This window comes from Chaetodon auriga, chromosome 16, assembly GCF_051107435.1.
Source record: "Chaetodon auriga isolate fChaAug3 chromosome 16, fChaAug3.hap1, whole genome shotgun sequence".
Taxonomy (NCBI): domain Eukaryota; kingdom Metazoa; phylum Chordata; class Actinopteri; order Chaetodontiformes; family Chaetodontidae; genus Chaetodon; species Chaetodon auriga.
Genome location: NC_135089.1, coordinates 16,053,146 through 16,066,167, shown reverse-complemented (window position 1 = coordinate 16,066,167; position 13,022 = coordinate 16,053,146).

Here is a 13,022-nt window from a genome sequence, read left to right as displayed (position 1 = left end):
AGTTTTAATCTATTGAAATTTCTCTTCCCTATCACATGCAATGACGAGAGCTTCCTAACGTGAGGAGACCTCGTGAACAGGTTCAAAATGCTGCTGCCCTTTGTTCACCACTGTCTCCTCCAAATTACCTTGTAATTAATTTGCAACCGTAAAATCAGATTATGCTTTCAATTGACATATTTAGGACGAGTTGTTCGTTAATGTATTGTCGTGTCTAAAATATGTAGATACTAAACTTAACAGTAAAATGTTCACTGACAACATATTTCATTTGTTTTCAGCCAGAATATCTGATCTTGTAATGCAACATCCACTCATTGAGTACTGCGTTATTAAACTTTTTTATGGCACTTTGGTAAGTTTAGGGAAAGATCATGGTCTTTGTTAAATACAGAAAAAGTCTGCAGTGACTTGAAAGACAGGGCACAAAATGTGTATTAATCTTTAACCAAACTATCTCTACAAAGGGCAACAGAGGAAGCTGCAGATTTTGCTATTAAAGAATAAGGCTGGCAATGTTCTGTATTTTTCTTTGTATCAAAAAGCCACAACCAATAACAGAGTGATCCTGCTGTACTAACGAGTATTAGGCAAAAGTGATATAATGCAGAGCTCCATTGTTCAAGAAATATCAACAAGACTAAGACTCTACAGCTACGCTGAGGCTGTACTTATGCACATCAGCTGTGCCTTGAGCTAAATGCTAAACACAAAGTTCAGCTGAGGCTGATGGGAATGTCATTAATTTGCCAAGACAAATGCTTGTAAGCTTGACCTGATTACTGTGCTGCATGGAAAGTTATGGGATCACTAAAGTTGTTAAAATCCCTCTTGAGAAGGACATGAACGTCTGCGGCACATTTTGTGGCAATCCATCCCAAAGCTGTCGACACACAAATGTCAGCCTCATGTTGGCGCTGGAGGAAAAGTCAGAGGATCGTAGAAGTCTGCAGGGTTCATCCACTGGGAACCATGAATGTACAACTTTTCAAAGTTTCAGACAAAGTTGGACAAAAGTGGAGGATCGAGCGGCTGACATTGGCTCTCATATATCCCTACATACACTACCCTGTATAATATTCACCAGTGCACCATCACCACGGCTGAAAATAGCGTCAACAAATACACAATTTACTCCTCTTTCGGAGTTAATTATTGAGCCTTGTTCAAAAAATGATAATATACATTTTCTGACTCGGACTCGCTGTGTGCCAGAGACAGATTGGGGAATTAAGAAAATACTGAGAGATGGACTAATGCTGGTTTTGGTCTTTTTGTGGGATTTGTTGGTAATAACAAAACTGAAAAATATCTGCTGCGTCATACTTCAAGACAAAATGTGCTGTAGCAAGCTGCAAAACCGACCATAAGAACTAATCACAGCTAGATTCATTTATGTTCATATGCTTTAGCCCCGGTCTCATATTCAGAGCCACTGATGGATATCACAGATGTGTCTGTGTAATAGGTTTAACTGCATATTAAAACTTTTAAGGAAGAGCAAATTCTCTTCATATTTATGATAGAGATTTGGATGCTGTTGTTGTGCTGCGATGCTTATTCTTATTCAGTTGACAGACTAGCTCTGATTAAAATACATGTGCCTCCCTTGTGTTTAGAGTGCATGGAAAGATTAAAGCTCACCTGCAAGAACACATGAATGAATGAATGAATGAATGAATGAATGCACTTCAGCTTCTTGTGGCCGAAAAAAGTATTACAACAACAAACACTTAAATAAAATAAACTGAAAAAATAAATCACCCACCAAATTATTCGCCTGTTTTCACAGAACTTAGGAAAACTGTCCTGGCTAAGCTTTTTTTTTTTTTTTTTTTTTTCTCACCCGTTTCACAGGTTTTGAATAAAATTAAACTCCTGAACTTTGAAACATCCCGGCAAAGCATTTTTTTTTTTTTTTTTTTTTACCTGTTCTGAAATCCTAAAACGACTGAGACCAGACTTGAAAATGAATCTTGACTTTTCTCGCTCACCTCTCAAGGCTTCCGTACTTTTCCCCGTTGATGAACACAGGAACTTTAATTCCAGTAATGCTTCGCACAATGGGGCTCTCTAGCATCGGAGCAGTGTTTACCACTTTGGCACATAAGGCACATTAGAAACACTGGGAAGCGGGTACAGTGCTGTGTGTATAGTTTTCCTGCACAGAATTGATTTCCAATACATGTGTCAGCAGAGAGGGGGATTGGTGCAAGCACAGTGTCAGGCCTACCGCGGATACCTACAGGAGAGCGTGTCAGTACAGAGCTGGCGGTGATGCTGCAAATTAGCACGCAACAGTGATTTGATCTCTGTGGAGAAATGAAGCGCCCCATGTGACTGCGTGCGCAAACTCTCCGTGGGAGACTGTTTGCAGGTTATTCTCACCATGTTGGATTGTCAGCGGTTGTCACAGCGCTCGTTGTCACCGTCAAACAAGTATTTTCTAAGATGCTATTTCCTGCTTCCACAGTGCCTTGTTGTTTGAATAAACCAAGTTTTGCCTCACTCTCTCTCTCTTTCCTCTCCTCCTGCTTGTTATCCTGATTACCGCCACAGCAAAATATTGCAAATACTGGCCTGAAAACTGCTGCTGCTGTCATGTTATCAATTAGGGAGGTTTGTGCCGACAAGGGAAGAGATGGGTGGAAAAAACAGGGTCCGTCAGCAAACCAAAGCACCACACACTCTCTGATTCATGTGACAACACACATGTGACAGATTGCCACGAGTTAAGCCTTTTTCCTCTGTTTGCTACCATTTAGACACTGTTGAGTGTTTACAGGAGGCAGTTGTTACTGACAGATGGCTGAATGTTCTTCAAATATCCTCAATTTCATTTACGCTCTGTTGATGGCACGAAACGCTTTTAAAACCTCCTGACAGCGGAGTAAATGACCACCCTCTATACCCTTATATGTACTCCTAACAAAATACTACATTTTAATGGCGCCTGTCAAACAGAGAGCCATTTCTCCTCTTTTCAGAGCCACACTCCTCCTCAGTGTTTCTCTGCTATGTTAATGAAACACTATGTTTTTAAGGCTGTTTACTGACATGTGGTAATTGGCTTGTAAGCAGGGATGCTGTTATTCTTGAAGAATCTCTGCTAAGCAGGTAAATCAGTGACGGCGCGATGATATCCATCCTCATGTTAAAGAAGTGTGAATTCCAAAAAAACGTGCGTCAGGCTACGCAGAGTGTGACTGGTGGGTTTTGCATCTTTCTGATGCGTCTTCCCCCGACGCGTTCGGCAGTCTCTCAGACCATCTGACATAATCTTTTGCCACTCGACACTTGAGCTGAGTGACTCACAATGCAGACATTTAATTCAGGGTCTGACTTTAAGGGGCTCTACAGGGTCAGAAGTTCATCTGTTTTCAGTAGTAATGTGTCATCAGTGAGTGACTTTAATAGCAAATATTCACTCATGTACGTCTCTATTTATAATGTTCAGTTTATGGCCACATTGTTGGAAATGTATAGATTAAAGCACTGAGGCCGTAATTAAAGGTGGTGCTGTATTATATTAAGAGCTGTTTGTTCTTACCATTTACACACAGGAGCTCTCAATAGAGTCCAGCATGGCACCATCTCTTGACTGAAGGAACAGCTCTGTGACAGTGACAACAAAAACTGATTAGGCATCATAAAAGCAGTCTTTATGGCAGAAGGCGGCGTATAAACTGCTGATGCTCACTGGTACTTCTAACGTCATACAACATCTGACACAGTGATGACATTTACAGCCACATTCATTTTCATCATTGTATTCAGAGAGACGGTTGTTCTCATGGCACACATGTCTTCATTTAGGTTCACTCAGTGACTACATCTATTGAGATCATTGGTGTTAGGGAAATTGACTATAAATGAGTTAACATTAGTTGACATTATCTCACTTTCCCACCTTTTAACTGCAACAAGACAAAATTGTTACAGGAAGGGATTGAAGAGAAATGGAGATCCATCCCATCAGCATATTTTTGTGCTCATGCAGTGATGAGAGACAATGTCCTACTTTCAAATTCTTTTAATTGGTTGCTCTTCATTTCTTCAAGTGTCTCATGCCACACAGCCGGCGCTGAGATTAACATTTCCCCACAACAGACACAAAGCAAAATGCAAATGGAATGCGGTTGAATCAATGCACATCGGCAGCAGTAAAACTGAACACACATTCTCGCCCATGCACGCACACACACACACACACACACACACACACACGCACACATTTCTCCTGCATATGCCAATGCGGCATACAGGCTGAGAAAATGCTGACACAGTGTGTGGTAGGGGGGAAGCGTGGTAATGGGGCAGTGGGGCCGAGTGTAGAGCGAAGAGAAAACACTCATCAAAGCTATTAGCATGAGTGTGACCCCATTGGCTGCTATGATGACAAGCTGAGCTTGTGCTGATCACAGCTCTGCAACAGCGTGGATGAAGGGCAAGAAGAAAGAGCGGTGTGCGATTACAACCAGTTAACATGCTAATGTGGCTACAGCACGCTTCTCAAGGTCTACACGCCAAGAAGTTCTGCTAATGCACAGCACATGCTATGTTAAAAAGATGAATATGTTGCACTGCTGCTTCAGCACCAACGCTTCATCAGTGTTTGCTAAGCTGTAGTTTTTGAGGCATCTTGTCATGTGATAAATCAATAGCAGTGTAAGAAGATAAGTCAGTGAGTCAGCAAAGTTATTGGGATTTATCCTCTGATGACCATAAAGGTAAGCGTTGATCCACCTGTGTACCGTGGCCAATACGATGAGAGATTACAAGGCAAGAAATTGGGAGAGTGAGGAAGAATTGTTTAGTATGTTAAAGAGACAAGACGGTGTGTTTTGTGTGTGAGAGAGAGGTGGGACAGAGAGAGAAAGAAGGGAGAGGTAAAACGCAGACGATCTATATTTAGCAGAGAAGCTATTGTTTCCTGGCTGGGGGGAAATGGGAAAGGCGGACGGCTTGCCAAACTGAGCTTTCTGAGTAAACCTATCCCAAGTGCACAATTACTCAGTCATGCACATGCAAATCCACATACAGATGCACCGGACCCCCCCAACACACGCTCACACACAGACAGTATATATTCTATATTCTACAGAATGTGTGTGTGAGCTCCTCTCTCACTGTTTTATTCTCAAGAAATGTCCGCCAGCTCATGGCTGGAGCTCATCACATTATTATGATCATTATTCAGGAGCTGACCTTATCATGCTGTGATTTATTGCTGACTCCAGTACAGTATTATTACCATCCCCTCCGATCCCTCAGATACGGCGGCCTGGCACCTCTCTGCATCTTTTCAGCCTTATTTAATGAGGATTCGGAGACTGCATATAAACAACATTGTCGAACAGGATTGCAGGAGGTGTCTGCGTGTTTGTCTGGAACACTAATGCATTCACACATACACACACTGACACAGGCACGTTTGCATACATGCTGTCACAAACACACATTCATTTAACGTTAAAGGTGAAGTTTTATTGTAAACAAACCTAATTATACATCCCCAAAATAGGCTGAAAGTAGTTTTCAAATTTCATGACAATCCATCTGCTAGGAGTCGAGACATCTCACTCAAAAGCATAATGCTGATGGAGCTTGCAGTCAACAGACCACCAAAGTCTTTAACGTTCATCATCTGGGGATCGTGAATGTCTGTACACAGACTCATGGCACTTCATGCAGAGTTATTTCAGTCTGGACCAAAGTCACAGACGAACCAGCATTGCCATCATCGGCAATATTTTTTGCTGGTTGGCTCTGTTTTTGCAGTTTGATGCACATAGTCCACCTCCAACCTATTTTCACTGATCAGAATCAACACTGACATCCTTGGTGTTTCTGTGTCCCCTCCAGTCAGCAGACGACAAGAGATTAGTTTATGAGGTTGAGGAGCCGCACATCCTATATGATCCACAGAAAATGTTCGCTGTATGTTAGACTTGATGCTTTAAGTCAGTGTTGACCTTTTCTGTATGTTTTAAAAATATGCTTTCGTGCTATGAGAGAATGGGGAAAATGCATTTCCTTTAGAAAATGTGTGTGAAAGCAAAAATAAATGGCAAAGCACGAATAAAAAAGCAGAAATGAGAAATTGTTTGTCTGATGTTGAAGCTCAAATGCAGGCTGAACTGCATTACTTAAACATGCTCAGAGCTAAAATGCATTGCCAGAAAAGCTGGAAGCTAAACAGCAATACTGTCAGAGCTGCATTACGCTTTACGTCTCTCGAAAAAACAAATCTGCTACTTGTACAGAAATCGCATTTTTAGCTACTGCATGTTGTGGATCCTGACATTGGTAGTATGTCTGAACATTGGCCTTGACGTGCTTTAACTGCACACAGTTGAGTAGCATCCCTGGATCAGGAAACACCATCTGAGATCGATTGCCCTGGAGTTTTCCCCTGACGTGTGCTAGTGCTTAATGAAAGAAAAAGTGGAAGTTGTGTAAAAGATGTAGCGATGCTGCACATGCGGTGTCATTAGCATTGATCAGGGTCCGCTGCAGTCGATGGCTGGGTAGCAGCCGGGTGAGGGCGAGCACCACCCATGACTCCACACAGTCAGCTGGAAGAATCGATGGTCAGCCGCAGCCTGATGTTACATAACACGAGAGACAGAGATGACCCCAAGCAGCCGTTCCTCTATCAGTGCGGTGTCTTGAAGTAACACCCCTGAGGCGGCTGATGAGGCAGTGAGTGGCAGCTGAACCTCGTTAACTCTGTTGTATTTGTGTTTCTTCTTAGGAATTTGAGAATCCAGGAGCGAGGGAGCGCTGTCAGCCATTATTCTGCTTTACTGACAAGATACATGAATGCATGGGAGGAAGCCTGTTGAGCTTTTACAAACCGACTGTGATCCAGGAAGGAAAAATAAACAAAAACTGCTTGCTTTTCACTTTCTCCAAAAGTCGGCAGAGAGTTGCTGCGCGAAGAATTAAAAGCTACAATCCTGCAACTTCACGCCTCGGGGCGGAAAGTGTATTGTTAGTCCTGATGCTTAGTTTGGTTAGTTCACAACCCAACACTCGTCTCTCATCCTGATGAGCTGTCTACCTCGAAACAACATGTAGCCTGAGGCTGCGTGTGGAGAAGCTGTTGGTGTATTAAATATATAGAAATATATCTAATTTGAACAGGGCTTGAACAAGTGACTTGCCTGCTTCAAAATAACTTTAATGTTTTTTATTGATTTCTATCCTTTTTCATTTAGAGATTTCATTTGATTTATTTATTCTTAAATAACAAGAATAAAGGAAGAGAAAATAAAACCTTTAAGTTCATAAGTTTAAGTGAGTTTACAAAAGATTTCACTCAGAGTAAATAATGTAATATGAATGTCAGCAGATGGGAACGAAAACCCAGGTAACAATAGTTTCATGGATCTAATTCATCTCTCCTGATACCTCATCCTCTTCCCTTTACATTGTCTCGGTTGCCATGGAGATGACTGTACCGTTACTTGAGGGCCACCAATGACGTGTCGGCATGAAGGGCAGAGGGTGCACTGCATCTTCAGGTTGAGTCAGGAGGAGACGAATGAACACGACGACAGATTCAACTCCCCGACCCCAGCGTGGATGATGCTTCAGCCTCCGCGGGGTCGAGTGGGGCCAAAGAGGATAATCATCAGGAAATATGCAAGATAAAAAAAACGTTAGCTTGGCTGAGACAGCAAGGAGAGCTAACAGTAAGGAGGGAAGGGTAATGAATTGTACAGTAAGTGGACCTTGAAATGACCTACAAATGCCAGAACACTAAATAATACACACAGTGTGACAGATGTCACTACTGCTGCTATAAACAAATGTTAGAGGCTGTCAGGAGGTTTTTTTTCTTTGCGTATGTTTGTTATGACAAACAGAAGTATCACACTGTATTACCATAACTGCATTGGAGAGCAAATCAATAGAGCATGCAGCATTGTGTCAGCCTGAGATGTGAACTTCCAATTTTCTGTAAGTTTCTCAGACTCTTACACTTCCTCTAGCAGTGCTTTCTGACTGATGACAGAAAATCAATCTCCACCCGTGGAGTATGAAACCTGCTATTTCTGCGCTGAATCTTCAAGACAAAACAGACATTAATTCAGGTGAGGCAGTGCAGAGCTTGAATAGTTCGACTAGGTTTGATGGATTTCTTCTCTTTCTACATTTACTTTACTTAGTTATTGCTTGTTTTACAATGAAAAAGAAAAACGAAAAGATGGTGTGACAATCTAATCTAATCTATATCACTTCCTCTTTCGTGCTCTTTCAAAGTCTCTACAATCTGACGTCCCCATATATGTTCAATTGTCGGTCCTGTTACTAGCAGCATCCCTCTATGAATGACAGTGCTGGTTGGTCCGTCACTCCGGTGCTGACGGTGGATGGATAACCACGAAGTTATGCATTCATGATCCCCAGATGATGAATCCTAATCCTAATCCTGATTTTGGTGGACCCTTGACGATGGTTTTGAATGAAATGTCTCAACAACTTTCAGATCGATTGCCATGTAATTTGGCTAAGACAGTCATGTTCCCCTTATGAAGAATTCTAATGACTTTTGGGATGCTAGAGGACGCCATTATCAGGTCAAAATTTCAGTTTGTTTATGATCTAATACCTGCATGCAGCTGCAATTTCTATTTAATGGTAACTCTGAAATGTTAGCATGATGACATTGGCATTTAGCTCAAAGCATAGTTGTACATAGTTGTACAGCATAGCAGAGCTGTTAACATGGCTGCAGACTCCCCATCAGCATTATGTTCAAGGAGATTTAAGTGAGGATTTTATGATTCAAACGTAGGTTTTACTCCCTTCCTCCTCCTATGTTCATGAACATGTTCTACACTGAGGGGGTTTAAATGAGCTCTTTCTCTGTTGCTAACCGTATTGCTAAAGAAAGAGAAAAGGAGGGTACTATTCGATCAGAAACCGCACATTTAACCCCCATCATCTCTATGAGTTACAATCATCAGCATGAAGAAGCCCCACGATGCTCCTTCATTGCACTATTTTGAATCTCATAAACTGAAGTCATTGAATCGAGTCCTATGCATCAATACCTCCAGCAGTGGGCTCCTCAATCATTTGTGAGTGTGAAAACCAAAGCAGGGACTGCTCTTTAAACCAGCCAATGTCCTGTGCACTGACCCATTCACGGCACGCACACCAACCAGGTTATGTTGGCTGTAAAGCAGCCAGCAGAAAGTACTGGAGTGAGAGCATGGGAAATGAGATGGCTTTTAAAAATCAATGAGAATATCAAACAGTGCTCTGTTCGGCACTCCAGCTCAAATCTTTAGAAAGAAATATTGAAAAGCCCTTGAATATCCCAAAGTGTCTCTAGCTTTTCATTCCCCGCAGGGTAACCGTTTGCGACGCTGTGTAGATAAACAGAACCGAAATTAGTGAGTCGCACAAATGTGTGACGCAGCTGCAAGTGCAAAGAGGGCTTGTACTGTAAATATCAGCAGGAAGCCGCACTTCTGTCTCCTGAAGGTGCGGTAGAGATGATCCAGAGACAAACAGAATAGATAGAGAGAAAAACACAGAGAGAGATTGATAGAAAGTTGGATTCAAGAAGCATTTAATTGCTAATTAATAGGATAATGTTTGGGCTGCAACAAACTGTAAAGCCTTATGGGACCTCTACAGTGGCTCCTTATGGCGCTGCCTTTAAACTGCCCTTGGAACACTAATTAATTCACATCCTGCTGCTAATTAATTTGCCACGCTAATTAAACTGAAAGGCACCTTCTTTTCACCCAGTCTTCTCTGTCCCTTAGCTCCGCTCTTCTTTACAGTTTCTCCATGTTTGTGTTTCAGCCTCCCTCGATTCAGCAGCTCATCCAACTAGCTTGAATGCTTTCTTTCCCCACAGTGTCTTCACGGCTGACAGCTGATGCTATTATTGTGTTATATGCCCCCAGCTAAAAGTGAAACATCTTGCTATTTGTACCTTTAAATGGTTTCACCAACATGGGGATTGTTAGCAGGATGTCAAATATAATCACTCTCTAAATCCCAACACCGCACTCAGCCGATAGGATTCAACCTCACGTCTCCCACACAGACAATACAACGACGGTGATGTACGCAGCAAATGGCTCCCACAATTATGCAACATTTGTTATTTTTCCTTAATGATGAAGAAACGCTGCTAATCTCTGTCCTTAAAAACACAGCTGTTTCATAAGAGAACCTCTTCCGATGACTCATGACTTTCATGGAAATCCATAATGTGCTTTACTTTCATGCCTGTAATTATTTTGTTGGGCGTCATCTGCGGATGTCTTGCTTTGAAATGTATCAGAGGCAGCGCACTGTGGTTGAACTGTGGGAAGGGAGAAAGACAGCGAGAAAGAAAGAAAGAAAGAACCTCTGAGAAAACCAACTCCTCATCCTCGAAAATAAACCCTGATGCCCGACTTCTGATTTGTTGTTGTGCCATACGTTGACTGATGACTCACAGGGCAGATGTATGGGCATCCGGTGTGATTCTGGTCTCGCTTGGATGAGCTCAGTATGAGTTTAGTTCCCCCTGTGCACACACCGGCCCTGTGACCCCTCTGCAATAACTCTGTCATGCAAATATATTTCATGTCAATTTGACCAAAGCCCTGTATCCACCGCATCCATACGGGAACTAATGTGCACAACAGTGCATGACAGCTCAATCTCATATGAACTGAATAGACAGCTTTCAAATCATTTATAAGAAGTCATGCAGTATAACATGGATTTCATAGTGAGTTATGAGTCAGTATTATTTATGGTAATTGAAATGACCTCATTATATCTGCAATTTAGCCTTCTTATTGATACATAATGAGGAGCCAAGCAGTTTTTCATGTAGCACACACGTACAGTAACCAGGGTCTTAGCCCTGTCTTGGCAGGTGGCTGAGGGTTTTAGGGGCTTCTATAATCTATTTCACACAGCAGACAGATTATTGTCTCTAAATCTTTTGTCGCCCTGATGTCTGCTCGTCACCTTATCAAATACCTCGTCATCCTGTGCTGAGGGACAGTAAAAGTCACTTTAAAGGAAAATTACTCTTTTTTGGGTCAAGGTTCCAGAGGCTCTGGAGACCCCGCAGGGCTCAGCAGACACCGTTTCAGACAAGGGTGGAATGTAACTACAGTAAGCACACTTACTCAAGGGCTGTTCACTGCAGTGCTTGAGCGCTGCTTCAAGGTACTTGTACTTAACTTTATTCAATTTTATGCAATTTTATACTCAGTGTTTGAATTATTGGGGGACTGGGGGGGATTAGATTAACTTGAAAAATTGTCTGTTTCCATTTTAAATAATATTTTGAATGCAAATTTTTTACTTGAAACACAGTATCCTTACTTTTACTGACGTACAGCACCTGAATACTTATTCTTCCACTGGTTTTATAACTGAGCACATAAGGTACTGCTACGAAACTGAGTGGACCAACTGACACATTCATTTTCACTCAAATTATTCACATATTTTCAGTGAAACAACATCAACTAAAAACATTGTTACCAAGGCAGAGAAGGCTCCCATGATTCATATGGGTCCTGCAGACTGAAATGAAGGGACTTTGAAAATGGATAGATCCAACGATTTGTTACAAAATGACCTTTAATGTAAAAAGAAAGCCTCTCCGAATGCACAAAGGAATCAGTTTTTCTCATGAGAAGCTGCAGCTCAGATTGTTTAACCTTTGACCTGAAGAATACACATAACACACAACGCTGCTGCAGTTTGTTCACCCATGCAATTGGAACAGTGTCACAGATCTTCATACAAAATGATCTTCCAGAGGATGGCTGTAGTGCTTCCCTGAGCTTTAAATATCCATCCTCTTATATCAATAACAATTACAATGATGATTACGATGATGAAGGATCGTGCTGCAGTTCTCTCAGGCTATGATGTGATTATATTACCAACGACAAAGATAATGAAAGTCATACACTATTGATTACAGCTGAGATAAACCTTTACAGTGGTGGTGTAAAATTTAAAGCCTCACTCTTCAGGAGAAAGAAAGTGTGTGTGTGAGTGTGTGAGTGCATGTCAGTTTCCGTGTCAAGTATCATTATGGACAGTACGATGACCTTGTAAGGGTCATTAATGATGCTTGAGGGGTTAACTGGATGCAAAGAGAGACCAAAGAGTGTTTGTGTGTAAATGTGTTCGTGACCGTTTGCCTTTGAATTTCCTCAGAGCAAGACACCTTTACATACTCTCTATAGAAATGTCACATGATGTGAGTGTCTCTGTGTGTGAGTGTGAAAACTGACAGAAGGTATGTGTGAGCAGATAATGAGGTCTGGTATTTAAAGACGCGTCGAGTACATCTTACCAAGTGAAGCGCAATATTGGGTTTATTTTTAAGTTTGAGGCTTCCATTGTTTTATTGTAAAACTTGTTAGCTGCAGTACTGTTCTGTCGTATTTCTGTTTTATCGTAGCGATCCATCTCCAGCGTTGTCTGTAGAGTGTTTGCACTGGCAACAGGTGAAACAATGACACACTTCTGCTTCTGAGATCTTCTAAGATTCCCAGACAAACCGTCCACCCAGGCACATCTTCCCTCCATCTCATCTTGAATGTAATGAATTTCTAATGAGTGGTCTGATAGAAATAACATTTCAGTGTTTGCTTTCTTTGTGATGTGTCTGCTCTGAAGTCCGCTGGGAAATGTCGGGAAAGCGAGTCTGCCTGTGAAACATCTGCTTTTGGGCCACTACGAGGGACAGATGTGGCCCTCGGACGGTTGTTTGTCTCAGCACTCATTTTTAAAAGTGGATATAATCCTTCGGGGGGCCTAAATCATGCCAGATATCCTAAAGAGTTAACCCTTTAGAGATACTCGTTGTAATTTTCACTCCTCAAGGTAAAGGAAAACCTGGAAGACTATAAATAACCTGGTGTGTGACGGACAAGCTAGCCAAGATTATCTTAACTTGGGCAGAGGGTTGACGTGTTGCCAAGGATAGAGAATGATAGAAGGAGCTGGTTTGTCCCACAAAGAATGGA